A 13,426-nucleotide genomic window follows, 5' to 3' on the forward strand; every position below is an offset into this window, starting at 1 on the left:
TGTTTCGAAAAAATGCCCTTTGCGACTATCCTATTGTTTTATACTATACACAGATGGCTTACGAAAGCCGTCGCGCGATAGCCCTCTGAATAGTATAACCTGTAGCCATAAAATGCAACATGATGCTCATAAACTTTGGAATTGCTCGTTGGAAGTGATGGAAACCTTGAAGTTTTAAGCTGTACGACATTGACTGCCCATGGCACCTGGTGAAATTACACATCAGTTTGTGCATATTTAAAGCTCACAAAGTGTCACGTTTACAGCACGAAATGTCTAATGCAAATACAGCGCTTGAGAATACAGTAGTGATTGAGCTTTAAATGCAAGACAATTAACATTTCTATTGCCTTTGAGTACTTATGATTATGCTTAATCACCTTAGTAGCTGATAGTAGGTAATATAGCTCCCATTCCACACTAGCCAAAACCTATTTACGTCTAAGTCTTCGTACTAAGCCAATCACACTAAGTTGCCTAAGGAAACACTACGCAATTAAGTTTGAGTGAAACCGTTCACTTGAAACTATATTTGCTTACATTTGAAAAGTATTCGTACAAATCACGCATACTTTCTTTTTTAGTCTCTACTAATGCTCACTTGCGGAATCATAACACCTTAGCTCCTGCGACACCGTATTATCACGTGTAGAAAAACAGTCAAAACTAAGTGACAGAGCATAGCGAGAAAAAAAACCATTATGAAATAGATTGAAACATCCTACATCATTCTAAGGCGTAGTAGATCAAATTACTTATTGTTATGCAAAATGAAATAATGGTACTAGGTAAGTTACACCACATAATATTAAGTGCGCATTTGGGAAATTATTTTTGGCATCACTTCTACAAGCTGCAGAGACTACTTGGTCTTAATATAAACAATACACATAATTGGTAAAGAAACATGACTGTGGAAAAGACACAAAAAACGGGTACCGGTCATCATGGTTTTTTCGCTGCTTTATTGTTACAATTATAACACCACTTATTATTATTAATATTATTATTATTATCATCATCGTCATTATTATTATTATTATTATTATTATTATTATTATTATTATTATTAATAATAATATATTATTATTCTAATTATTCTTAGTCAACATGTACGAATAACTTAAAGGAGACTGCTAAAGGGGCGTGCTTGGTTCTTCAAAAGCAACGTAATATAATTTGCATTCGATTGTTCCAGGAAACGTATTTGAAAAAGAAGCGTAGCAGTCATTTGTGTAGAAGAGGAGTATCAAATGTGAAAAATTAGTGTTATTCACAAAATATAGCTATATTTTACAAGTACCTGTAATTAGATAAACACTGCCCGTTTTTTGGCGTTAAAATGTAGCCACAGTGGATCCATACATATCCACACCTTATTATGGCGTAAAATTTTGTTACTGAGCTTGTTATGTGCCCTTTACCATGGAATATCAAAGCAATCTAAACACAAAATGAAAACAATATGTGGCAGTCTCGGCTGAAAACGGCGCTTTGTGATACGTGACGAGACACTGGAAGTTGTAAAGGAATACGTCTGCTTAGGACAGGTAGTAACGACGGAGTTGAACAGACAGAGTGAACTAACTAGAACAATAAGGTTGAGGTGGAGCACATTTGGCAAGTATCCTCAAATCATAAATGGTAGCCTACCAATACCCCTCAACAGGAAGGTATGTAACAACTGTATCTTGCCGATGCTATACAGAGCAGAAAATTGAACGCACACAAAGTGGTTCAACATAGATGGAGGAGAACGCAGCGAGCGATAGCAAGGAAAATGATAGCCGTAATCTTAAAAAAACAGGAAGGGAGCAGAGTGGGTCAAGGAACAAACGGGAGTTAAGGACATCATAATTGAAACCAAGAAGAAGAAATTGATATGACAATCGCTTTTCGTTAACGTTAACTGGCTAGATTTCAAGGTAAAACAAACGCGTGAGGCAGAGACAGAAGTTTTGGTGGGTATAGATGAATTTAAGAGATTTGCAGATACAGTGTAGCAGCAGAAAGCACAGGGAATCGGCGCGACATAAGAGGAGCCTTTGCCGTGCGATGGGTGTTGTCAGGTATGATGACGATGATCTAAAGAGTTTGACACGCAAATAGTTGCTTGGACTGGGTCTAAACTGACAATTGTGTCTTCTGAAGAGCACGCAGCACACACAAAACCCCGAACATTTCATATCGTGTTGATAATTGCTTGCTGATTCTAACGATCTTAGAAAAGTGTTAACGCCTCTTGTTTTGTCTAAAGTGTTCTTTTTGAGGAGTGCGTTTTAGAACAATTTTCAAGAAACTACAAGCGAAAGACGTCGAAACTAGAAAGAAACGTAGCATAGATATTGAATGTTAATACGCTTAACCTACTCGTGGCAATTTACAAACGAGGGCTGTTCAGGAAAGAGGAGAAATTGAGCTGGAATAATTTTCTATATCTGGAGAAAGGTCAATGACGGTGTAAGTGTCGTTTTACGAATTCGAATGCATGCTCTTTTGAGCCCTCCGGTATTGAAGGTTGAGCACTGTTTCGTTTTGAGTACGATAACTGCGAGACTGATGTTTCTGTGAATCTGACATATGGCCACCATACCAATAATTCTGCTCAGTGTCTCACGTTTATCAAATTTATTTCTTTCCTAAAGAAAACCCATATGTTACTGGCAATGAAAATACCTCCACTCATGTCACAATAAAAAGGTGGTACTACCAGTGTTATGATGTTCTTAGAAGGAAAGCCGCCCCCACGCACCTTTGAGCGCTTTTGAGTGTGCGAGATGCCAAAAGCCTTTGGGCGACGACTTGGTCCAGGCATAACCTGTAGATCGCCATAGCCGTAGTTCCCAAAGAACATGACCAAATCGTCCCGTCACTTGTAAGGTCAAAGCTATAGCTGTTACCAATAGAAGGGGTTTAACATTAGTAAAAATTGCAAATGCACGCCAATTAGCATTCATTGTTCACCAGAAAAAAAAAAAACTGTTGGGTGAGCACTAAGTGCATTACGTATCACAGTCTTTGAGAACCAATTATGACTTCAAATCTACGATTATCGAAGTGACCTGGGCGAATCTACTCATCGTAAAAAGTATTTCACATACCGAAATACAAGCACATTTTGAAAATGTAACTCGATTGGGAAATACGGATACTCAAAAGTATCGAAAAAATACTAGCGCGACACTTTAGTATCTTTTTACTGCCCAGTCTTCCTTTCAAATGAATACAAAACCTTTGTTCTGAAATGTTGCCTTACTTGCCAATATAACTTGCAACGTCCTTTCTTGTAAGCGGTTGAATTTTAGAGTTTGGCGCTGAAGCGTCGATGAAGACCTTTCCTATAACTGCCATAGGAGCCAATAGTATAATAGCAAACTGCATGCAGTCAGTCCACACCACTCCCCTAAGTCCTCCCTAAAAAATAAAAAAAAGATGTGAGCACCATGTTACACTTTTGGTAACGCGTAAGGCGAAACCTCGCTGTAAGGAGAGAGAAAGAGAGCGAGGAAAAAACACAGAAAATCCAAGGAGGTTAACCAGGTTGCATTCGGTTTGCTATCCTACACCAGGGAAGGCTTCGTACTGTAATAAAGCGTCTTTAAATAAGCTCCAACAATGCAAAGTGCGAGCACGTTATGAAGGCAAAAGCCTTAAATGCTTCACCAAACGAGAAAGCTTACCGGCATCTCCCGCCGGTGGCATCAACACGAGTGACGCGATAAACCATCACGTGATGAAGTCAAGGATCGCCAAAACGTGTCACGTCACTGTGATGCCAAATAATTTGAATTAACGCATAACGTTATCACATTACACGTTTGTTGGGTGGATGGTGGAGCTACCCCGGAGTCAATTCGAAATAAGGTGAGCCGGTGAGACGCAGAACGCTCACAATACTTCAGATCCTGCAGAAACTGCAAAACCACGCAGTCGCACAAGAGTTTCGGTAAAGGGCGCGGGAAGCTCTATTGGCGTAGGAGCAAAGGAGAAAGCTTAGATTCGCCCTCGAGTTGACTGAGGTGGATGCATACTTTCGCAACGTCGTGCGAAAGGGAAGCTTGATTAGATCGTAGCCTTTGCTAGAGCAAGACTTCCAGAGAACGCACTCCCTTAGGATAGTCTCAATATATGTCAGAGACTTAGCGCGATAATTGCCTACTTGGTTTCAAGCTAGAAAATGCCACTTTCTCGCCTTCTTCGGCAGCTGCTGAAGTGCTCAGAAACCTGCCTCGCCGCGGTGGTCTAGTGGCTAAGGTACTCGGCTGCTGACCCGCAGGTCGCGGGTTCGAATCCCGGCTGCGGCGGCTGCATTTCCGATGGAGGCGGAAATGTTGTAGGCCCGTGTGCTCAGATTTGGGTGCACGTTAAGAACCCCAGGTGGTCTAAATTTCCGGAGCCCTCCACTACGGCGTCTCTCATAATCATATGGTGGTTTTGGGACGTTAAACCCCACAAATCAATCAGTGCTCAGAAACCGCTGACTTTCTTTGCTATCATCGTAAGATCTGAAGCACACGCGTGCTTCGTGATATCTGTTGGGAGGTAGCGTCTTTTCGAGGCGAACAATCTTGATATTTAGCTCATGAAAAGCTTTCTTTGAGCTATGCGCCATGTCGTTACAGCCTACATTATTTGGCTTGCGAAATCTAGCAACAATGTTCTGGCCGTTTTTTTTATATGTTGTTCGAATAATTCGGAGTCTGCGTTCCTTTGATAGCAGTCTATACAACCAAACAAAAAAAAATCAAATTTGAATAATAATTAGACGCTCTCTTGAGTATCTATGTGTTTTGCAGTGACCTCTAGCTGAACTACGAAAATCAACAAGGATAACTCTCGTATTTTCGTAGAGATAGCTCTGTGTTACCACGTGCCACCAGCACGGAACGCGTATAGGCGAAAAACTCGACGCACCCTCACCTAACAGAAGCAGGACAATATTTATCAGATCAGATTGTGATCAAGGCGATGAGGGGTATATGTGTAATGAATTATTAAGTATAACACAGCTGCTTGATGTCATCGATGCTTTTTAAAAGACATCATGTGATCTGTATTAGGCTTGGGAGTGATGTATCGTCATGCCCTGGTAATATCGAAAATGTCTTTTATGTTGTGCTAAAAAACGGACTTTTTTTTGCTGATACTCTGCTGACATAAAATATTGATTCTCAGAGTGCGTGACATCTGCGGGAGTTTTAATGCAAGCATTCATTGTAACCCTGTAGATTCAGACTGTGAATAACCTGTGACGCATATCCGCTTAACATTAACGGTGCTATGTGTGCATGCGCCCCGTGATATTGAGGGAAATGATTTCATGACTTACGCGCAAAGCTTTTATTGCGATAGCAATTGTAAGGACACTCTCAGCTGGATCTTGTAGCCGGCATCGGCGTCACTTACCGTATATATATATATATATATATATATATATATATATATATATATATATATATATATATATATATATATATATATAAGGCTTATATGCAAAAGAATAACTTCGGTTGCCGCAAGGTTATAAATATGAAAGTAGATGCGCTTTCACATAACAACTGTTTATTGTGCCGACGTTTTGACAGGAACCCTGTCTTTTTCAAGGCATATATATATATATATATATATCCATATATATATATATATATGAAAATGCAAGAAAGAAAAAGAAATCTATAAAAATACTCCGGCTCACGCAATCGAACGTGGGCATCTCACGCTGCTCATGGGCATCTCGGGGGGAACTATCGTGTTTTCAGCTTTACCAGTAAGATGGCGAATGAGCGCGCGTCGCGACATCGCGTGGTGGCGCGCACTCTCCCACGCGTACTTTGCCCCACTTAGAGAAGGGGGCAATGCTCTCTCGCGCGCCCTTATCTCGCAGTGGGGAGAAGGGGAGGATCGTACGTCTTGGGTAGCCTCGGACTTTACCTGGAATGATTTTGTCGTAGTTACCGGGCGCTCAAAGGTCACTGCAATCATTGCAATCTCCGTCTGCGAAAAGCGCGCGCTTTTCAGACACAGCTAAGTAACAACTGAGATGCTTATTCGCGTGCATCTGTACCAGTGAGTACGTTTCATGCGTCATTTGTGAGTGAGTAACGTGGGGCACGTTGTGATCTGCTTTCCGTTGTGTGCATGACCTTCCGATTTGTTGCTATCGCATTTGTTGCTCCACCTTTGCGGCAAAGCTGTGACTTTCTTTTGTTATGACACATCTCTCCCGCCCAGTTGCGTCCTTTTGAAGATTTGTGTGCTGCAGTACAAGAAAAAAAAGCATGCAAACACACGCACTTATGAGAACGTTCTGTATTTACTGTTTTGTTATATCATAGCTGTCGCGTCGAACACTGCAAAACATTTACGTGATGACTTTCTTTGACTATCATTTGTCTTTCTTTTTCCAAATTAAAACATATAGTGCAGTTTACAGCATTTTGGGTGCTGCTTACCAATAGTGAATGAATATAAGAAATCGAAAAAATTCAAGAAAGTAATGTAGTTTTTGCTTTAGCACGTATTCGTCATGCTGTGCTATCTCAACGGAACTGACCCTTCAATCAATTCTTGTGTTTTTTAAAGTTAGGTATATTGTTGTTCAAGGTTACAAAAAAATGGCCACTTACAAGGACTGTGTAAAGCGTTCCCGACATTCCAATGAATACGTTGCACCAAAGAAGAGTCATCTTGAACACTATGAAAAAGCATAAGGATGTAAGTTCCAGTGCATGAAGTGCAGTTGCTATGACAAACCACGAACAGAACTGCGCAATTTGTGTTCTACTTTTGGGAACCCCGACACTTTATACGAAAAAGTGTCGCTACTTAGAGGCAACATAACTGCACGTTATATAGAAAGCCGAATGCTATAGTAAGACCACTCTAACAAATGTGCGATGACTTCATACATGTATTACGCTGGGTTGTTTTTCAATTTGTTACTAAGTCGGGATTTTCAAACTAATTAGAAACGGGAATATAATTGCTATATCAGATATGTTCAAGATTTTTCTTCACCAACAGTGTTCTTCCTTACCAAGGTACTTGGAGTGCTTTTGTTGCGAAACAATCACTCAACTACCATATGTTGTAAAAGAATATTGGTGCTTCCTGATAAAGTGTTTAGTCGCTCACTCAATTGACTTTATAAAGTCATTGTACATCGAAAATTTCTACACCCAAAATCGACTCACAAGTGAAGTCCACGGCCTTAGATATAGTGGTAGGTGAGCTAATTAAAAGCAAGTGCGCAGCTGAAGATCTAGACACAGAATATTGGTGAATATTTAGGAAAACTACAAGAATGAATAATTTGCTGACAGTCAGCAAATTCTATTGAAAAATGCATTTATATTGGCTACTGAGTTGCAAGGGACTCTGTTTATTGGGAGAAAAATTTGAAAACAAATGTACGACCTACAACAAATCAAGCTAGGAATATTTCCCAATTATTGTAGTATGGATGACAATGCGACACAATTATGCAAAATAAAAGTCCTTGTCCTTTGTTTTCTATTCGCATCAGCATAATTTAACAATAATACATAGAAATGTATCACAACTTGTAGAAGTAATGTTGAAGACAGTTGTTCTGCTTTCAAGATTGTTCTGCTTTCATGAATAATGTTTGAATAAAACTGCAGTGGGAATTTTATTAGATGTGAATTCATGGACACAATAGGGTAGAAAACCAATTACCTGGGCGTGATAAAGCATAAAAGAGAGATATTCAGTTTGGGGGGGGGGTAGGCTATAATACCTACGGTGAATACAAATAAATGATGAGTCGTAAAGGGAGGCACATACATTAGAAAGTAAGTTGATGGTCACTTTGGCTCGGTGAATCTAAAACAACGCTATTATGAGTTTCTTTCAATCAGGCTTCAATTACAAGCGTTCAGGTCAACCTTGTATTTACTTCCCAATTTATCATTATGTGTATTATGTATGAACTTTATGTGCTTTCCGTAATCAAGCAGTTTAATTGTGTAAAATAGCAGCATTATGAGTGCTTTGTCATGGTGATTAAGGACCCCTCACTAGGTCTGTCTATTTGGACCAGACAAACGCATGTAACGCAAGTGTCGGGGCTCATACTTTAGTCTGCTAAAATTTCCAAATGCTACGCGCTGCGGAAATACATCCCGCTTCAGACTTAACACCACTTGCCTTCGTCTCGCGGGCACTTGCGTCAAAACGCTGGAGATCACGTGCAACAAGAAATGACCCTGCGAATCTCTCCTCTTATCTCGCTCCTCTACGTAGACATCGGTGTTTTGAAGTTTTTCACGGTAGCACGTAGCCCTACAAGAATTCTTGACGTGAGATGCGTAGGTCACATAATTTGTTGCTTGAAAAGGTGAATAAAACTTGAGAGAAAAAAATTGGCAGATCCCGCGTGCAGTGGGAATCGATGATATGCGAAGCACGAATGAGAAATGTTGATATGTAACTTTAAAATCAGCACAACGTTACTAGGTGCTGTGGTGTACACGTATCCCGAAGGAGTACGGCCAACAGCGTCTGTCCGGTCTTAGAGAGCCGCAGGGCACGCGTTAACCGTCACCGTGGCGAGAACAAGATACTGCTCAAAGTCGCAACACTTTATTGTGACAACACCAAACGCAGTACAGCCCGTTGCAAAAGGGTGCGACGGGAAAGCAAATAGGCTTATCCATGCCACGGGCACAAAGTACTACACAGAGTGCCACGAGCACGTCTCCGCGGTAAAGGTGATCCACGGAGACACCGGGACAAACGCCCGGTTGCTCGAGCGAGGGCAAAGGCGCTCGCGTTGGCTTCGGAGGGAGATGGGTCGGCGTAGCTAGGCCACGCACTAGGACACCGTACCACCCTCCGGCCGTGCGTACGCAGCGGGGAAACAAAAGGTGAGCGTTCGCATCGGGCGCGAGGCGCCGTCAGCGAAGTCCGACGAGCCCCGAGCGACGGGACTCGACGCACGGAATAGATTGGGTGGCTCACCGTTTGCTGTCCCGGAGAGTACTGTCTGCCCCTGACGCAGCGCGCGAAAACCTCTCGAGAGTCCCCGCGCGCGGCGCCACAGTCAACATCCGCTTCCGGGTGAGGGAGTTAAACGTCACTCCGCTCTCCCATCACGGCAGACAGCAAAGGAGGGCAGACCTGTCGGGACATGAGAACGGCAGAAAAGGCGGCAAAGCCCGCGCAAAGGCAGCGGGCTAGCCTCAATTCCGACAGTGCATGGAAGTAAATGATGCCGTGCATGACTTCCGTGCCATGATTATCATGTTTGAATGGGTCGTTTACCTTAGTCATCTCGCCCCGCCACGGTGGTCTAGTGGCTAAGGTACTCGGGTGCAGACCCTCAGGTTGCGGGATAGAATCCCGGCTGCCTCGGCTGCATTTCCGATGGAGGCCGAAATGTTGTTGGCCCGTGTGCTCAGATTTGGGTGCACGTTAAAGAACCCCAGGTGATCGAAATTTCCGAAACCCTCCACTACGGCGCCTCTCATAGCCATATGGTGGTATTGGGAAGTAAAATCCTACATATCAATCAATCAATACCTTCTTCATCTATTCACGTCACGTGATACCAAATTGAGTATATGTGGGGCTACTTTGCCATCCGTTCACGTCACGTAACACCAAATTTGGTATATGTACGAGCTAGCGAAACGGCCGAGAGCGCACCATGAAGAGCCCAATATACTCCGACGTAACGTTGACGCGCGCGCACGCTGGGCACTGCGACGCTACGTTATCAAAACGGGAGCATTCTCTAGTCTGGCGCAAGGTGCGACAAGCGCGACCAGCGTCCGTCGGCGCATCATCACTATAGCGCGGCATGATAACAACCATCGCGAAATGCACCATGTTGCAATTCGTGCCCGTGAGTTACCCAGACAGCACTGTGTCTGCCTTTTTTTTGTGACGGAGGGACGCTGGACGTGCTGAAACGCGTATGCGCCGAAGCAACACAGCGCGGCGCGTGCCTGCGAGTATATGGCAGGACCGTTGCCTGGTGTGGCGACGCCGGTGTGGCGCGACGAAACAAACGCCGGCGAGCACGCGCACCGGGTCACGTCGAAATGTATTGGCGCCTTGACTGTGGCATGTAGTCATGTTCTCACATGATACGCATCTCATAATTATCATGTTTGCACCAGTCGGATGCCTTCGTCATTCATTCACGTACCGTGATTCCAAATTTGGTATATGTGGTGCTAGCGAAATGGCCGGAGTTCATCATAAGCGTAGCTTGTAGTCATGTTGTTACATGATACGCACCTCATATTAATAATGTTTGCACCAGTATCAAAGCTTCGTCATCCATTCACGTACCGTAATACAAAATTTTGTATGAGTGACGCTAGCGAAACGGCCGCCAGTGCATCATGAGCGTGGCATGTAGTCATGTTGTTACATGACACGCATGTGATGATTTTCATTTTATGGTCTGTCGCTTGTGGTTGCCATGCAGTCTTGCCATACCATACCAGTTTTGCAACATGCCATGTGAACGAAACCACCACAGGAGCTGCATGACCTTGAAATGTAAATCATATTTATCACATGAATGTCATGATTATCATGTTATGACTAGTTACAGATGTTCTTCACACAGTCATTTATGCCATACCAAGTTTGGTATCGATGCCATTATCGAAACGGCCAGGAGAGCTAAAAGTCGTAGGCGGATAGATAGATAGATAGATAGATAGATAGATAGATAGATAGATAGATAGATAGATATGCTCAAAGTCACCGAAGTTCGCTAAGACATTCTTGGCATTTATTAAGAGGGGCGACAGCACCGAAGCCTGTTGCGTCCCTCTACCAACGAATGCGATCTCTTCAGACTCTGTCTCTCTGATCGCACTTCATCGAGATGCTGTAATTTTTATCGACAAACTCAAGGCGGATCCACCAGAGTGCGTTGAACCGTGGAACAGTCCATAAAGTGATGACAAGGAAGAATATGTCCGCGTGCACTTCGTCGTGTTTCGAACGCACGCCGAACTTAATTAACTAACCTATGTGCAGTTTGCAATGAACCGAAAACAATAGATCACTTTCTTCTCACATGCCGCCGCTTCGCCTCACTGCGCCGAATAATTCTTGAAAGACCGATTGGTATGCTCGGATTGCCAGTCAATACATCCATCCTATTATCCTTTGGAGCCAGTCAGTTGGGCGTGGGCCGCAGTGCTATTCTGTCAGCGCTACATAAATTCATTCAGGAAACCGGAAGGATACGCTGGTAGTGGTACTGCCAGATATATCCTATTCTTTCTCCCCCTTCCTCATTCTGGTTATTTTGTTTTATATATTCTGGTTTATTGTATTCTTCTGCACTTTTTCACGTTTTCTCAAAGGAACTTTATTATTGTTCCTAATTTCTCTTTCTTTGTTTAGTAAGCGTTGTAAAAAATGATCTATTATGAGGTACAGTGTGGCCAATCCCCCATGTGGGTATGAGCCAAGATCTCCTAGGCGACAAGACAAGACAGGGCACGCCCAACAACCACTGCGTTTCCCGAGCAGCGTGGACTCGCGGTACAGGAGGCTGCCATTTGGTCGTTCAACCTCGCGTCCCGTGATCCTTCGCTCATTAAGAATGTCCGCTCACACGCTCTGGGAGGCCCGGCGCAGCCTCGTCCGCCGATGGCGCCGGCAAAAACACAACCGAAAGCTCAAAATTCGCATCGCTGAGCTCATTCAGCGAACAGCAGAGTACGCGGCCCAGCTCGCTGACTCTAACTGGGTGGACCGTTGCAACACGGCCGCTCGACAAATGTCCAGCCGGAGTACCTGGCGCCTCTTCCGCGCCTTGATTGATCCGACCCAAACTCGAACAGAGACACAAAAGCATCTGCAACGAGCATTTCACAGCTTCGACGGAGACACAGCCAAATTGGCATGTCAACTCCGACACCAATATCTATGCACACAGCAGGACTCCCGAGGGCCGGCGTACTCGTATGCAGGTACCGAGAACGCGGAGCTTGATAAACTGTTCTAGTTACACGACCTGAAGGCAGTCCTAGCAAAAATGAGGCGAGAAACGGCACCAGGAAGGGATAAAATTACCGTGAAAAAACTTGCCGATCTTCCTGACTTGGCCTACACCATGCTTCTTGCCTACATCAATTCCATTTGGATCGGGAAAACAAGCCTACTAATTGAGAGGAAGACCGCCCTGGTCACCTTCATGCCCAAAGCGGGCAAAGCCATTAACGCAGACAACCTCCGCCCCATCCCTCTTACTTCTTGTGTGAGAAAATTAATGGAGACGATGGTGCGCGACAGGTTGTCCGCGTTCCTGGAGACAAAAATTGCATTTGCAGACACCATGTTCGGGTTGCGCCCACACCGGTCCACGCAGGATGTCTTGCTTCAGCTCGACCATGAGATCTTCGATCCAGTCCGATATCCCCTGAATGACAAAGTGGTGCTCGCTTTGGATCTGAAGGGGGCCTTTGATAACGTGACCCACGAAATTATTCTAACACATCTCTCACAGGTGGATTGCGGCCAAAACACTTTCAACTATATTAAACAATTCCTCACTGACCGACAAACATACATTCGGATTCAGGACATTGAACACGGCCCTTACCGATTATGCACGAGAGGAACTCTGCAGGAAGCGGTCCTCTCGCCCCTCCTATTCACTGTGGCAATGATGAGACTCCCCGCTCAGCTGGCGAAGTCGAAGGCATACAGCATGCGCTGTATGCCGACGAAATCACCATATGGGCGTCACACGGCTCGGCAGAAGACATAGAAGCAAGCCTGCAGCAAGCGGTGAACATCGTGGATGACTGTGCCTGCCACTGCGGCCTTCAGTGCTCCCCGTCCAAATCGGAATTCGTGCACATATGCCCATCACCAAAGTGCTTCACAAAAATCGACCGCTCCCTTCACAGCGGACCCATACCTGAACGCGATGAGATTAGAGTACTAGGGCTTTTTATACACAAAAATTGCAGAGCAGACAACATCGGCCAAATTGCGTAAGGTGGGGGACCAGGTGGGCCGGATGGTCCACCGGGTTTCCAACAAGCGCGGGGGGTTACGATGCAAAGATGCCTTGCGGCTGGCGCATGCATTCGTAACCAGCCGAGTCCTGTACTCGGCTCCATTGCTCCACCTACGCAAATCCGACGAGAATGCACTCGAAGTAATTCTCCGCAAAATCTACAAGCGCGCCCTCGACCTTTCTGTCAGCACCTCTAACCAGCGCCTTTTGGGCTTGCGAATGGTGAACACCTTCAAGGAGCGGAGAGAGGCGCACTTGACAAACCAATATACTAGACTCTCTAAAACACCGTCGGATCGCCGCCTCCTTTCCCGGCTACACATCAATCATTCAATACACACGGAAGAGCGCGTACAGATTCCAGAAGTTTGGCGATACCCCTTGCACGTTCGCCCTCTTCCGGCT

General features: G+C 44.4%; 1 long non-coding RNA gene across 1 annotated transcript; it reads right to left on the reverse strand.

The window, feature by feature from the left end:
• Window positions 1-2,760: 2,760 nt before the first annotated feature.
• On the reverse strand, window positions 2,761-6,693 carry LOC142784717 (uncharacterized). Its single transcript, XR_012888744.1, has 3 exons — window positions 6,627-6,693; window positions 3,257-3,414; window positions 2,761-2,893 (listed from the first exon to the last, which is right to left on the reverse strand). It is a non-coding gene; the product is annotated as an uncharacterized LOC142784717 (long non-coding RNA).
• Window positions 6,694-13,426: the final 6,733 nt, after the last annotated feature.

Source organism: Rhipicephalus microplus, unplaced genomic scaffold (assembly GCF_043290135.1).
Source record: "Rhipicephalus microplus isolate Deutch F79 unplaced genomic scaffold, USDA_Rmic scaffold_15, whole genome shotgun sequence".
Taxonomy (NCBI): Eukaryota; Metazoa; Arthropoda; class Arachnida; order Ixodida; family Ixodidae; genus Rhipicephalus; species Rhipicephalus microplus.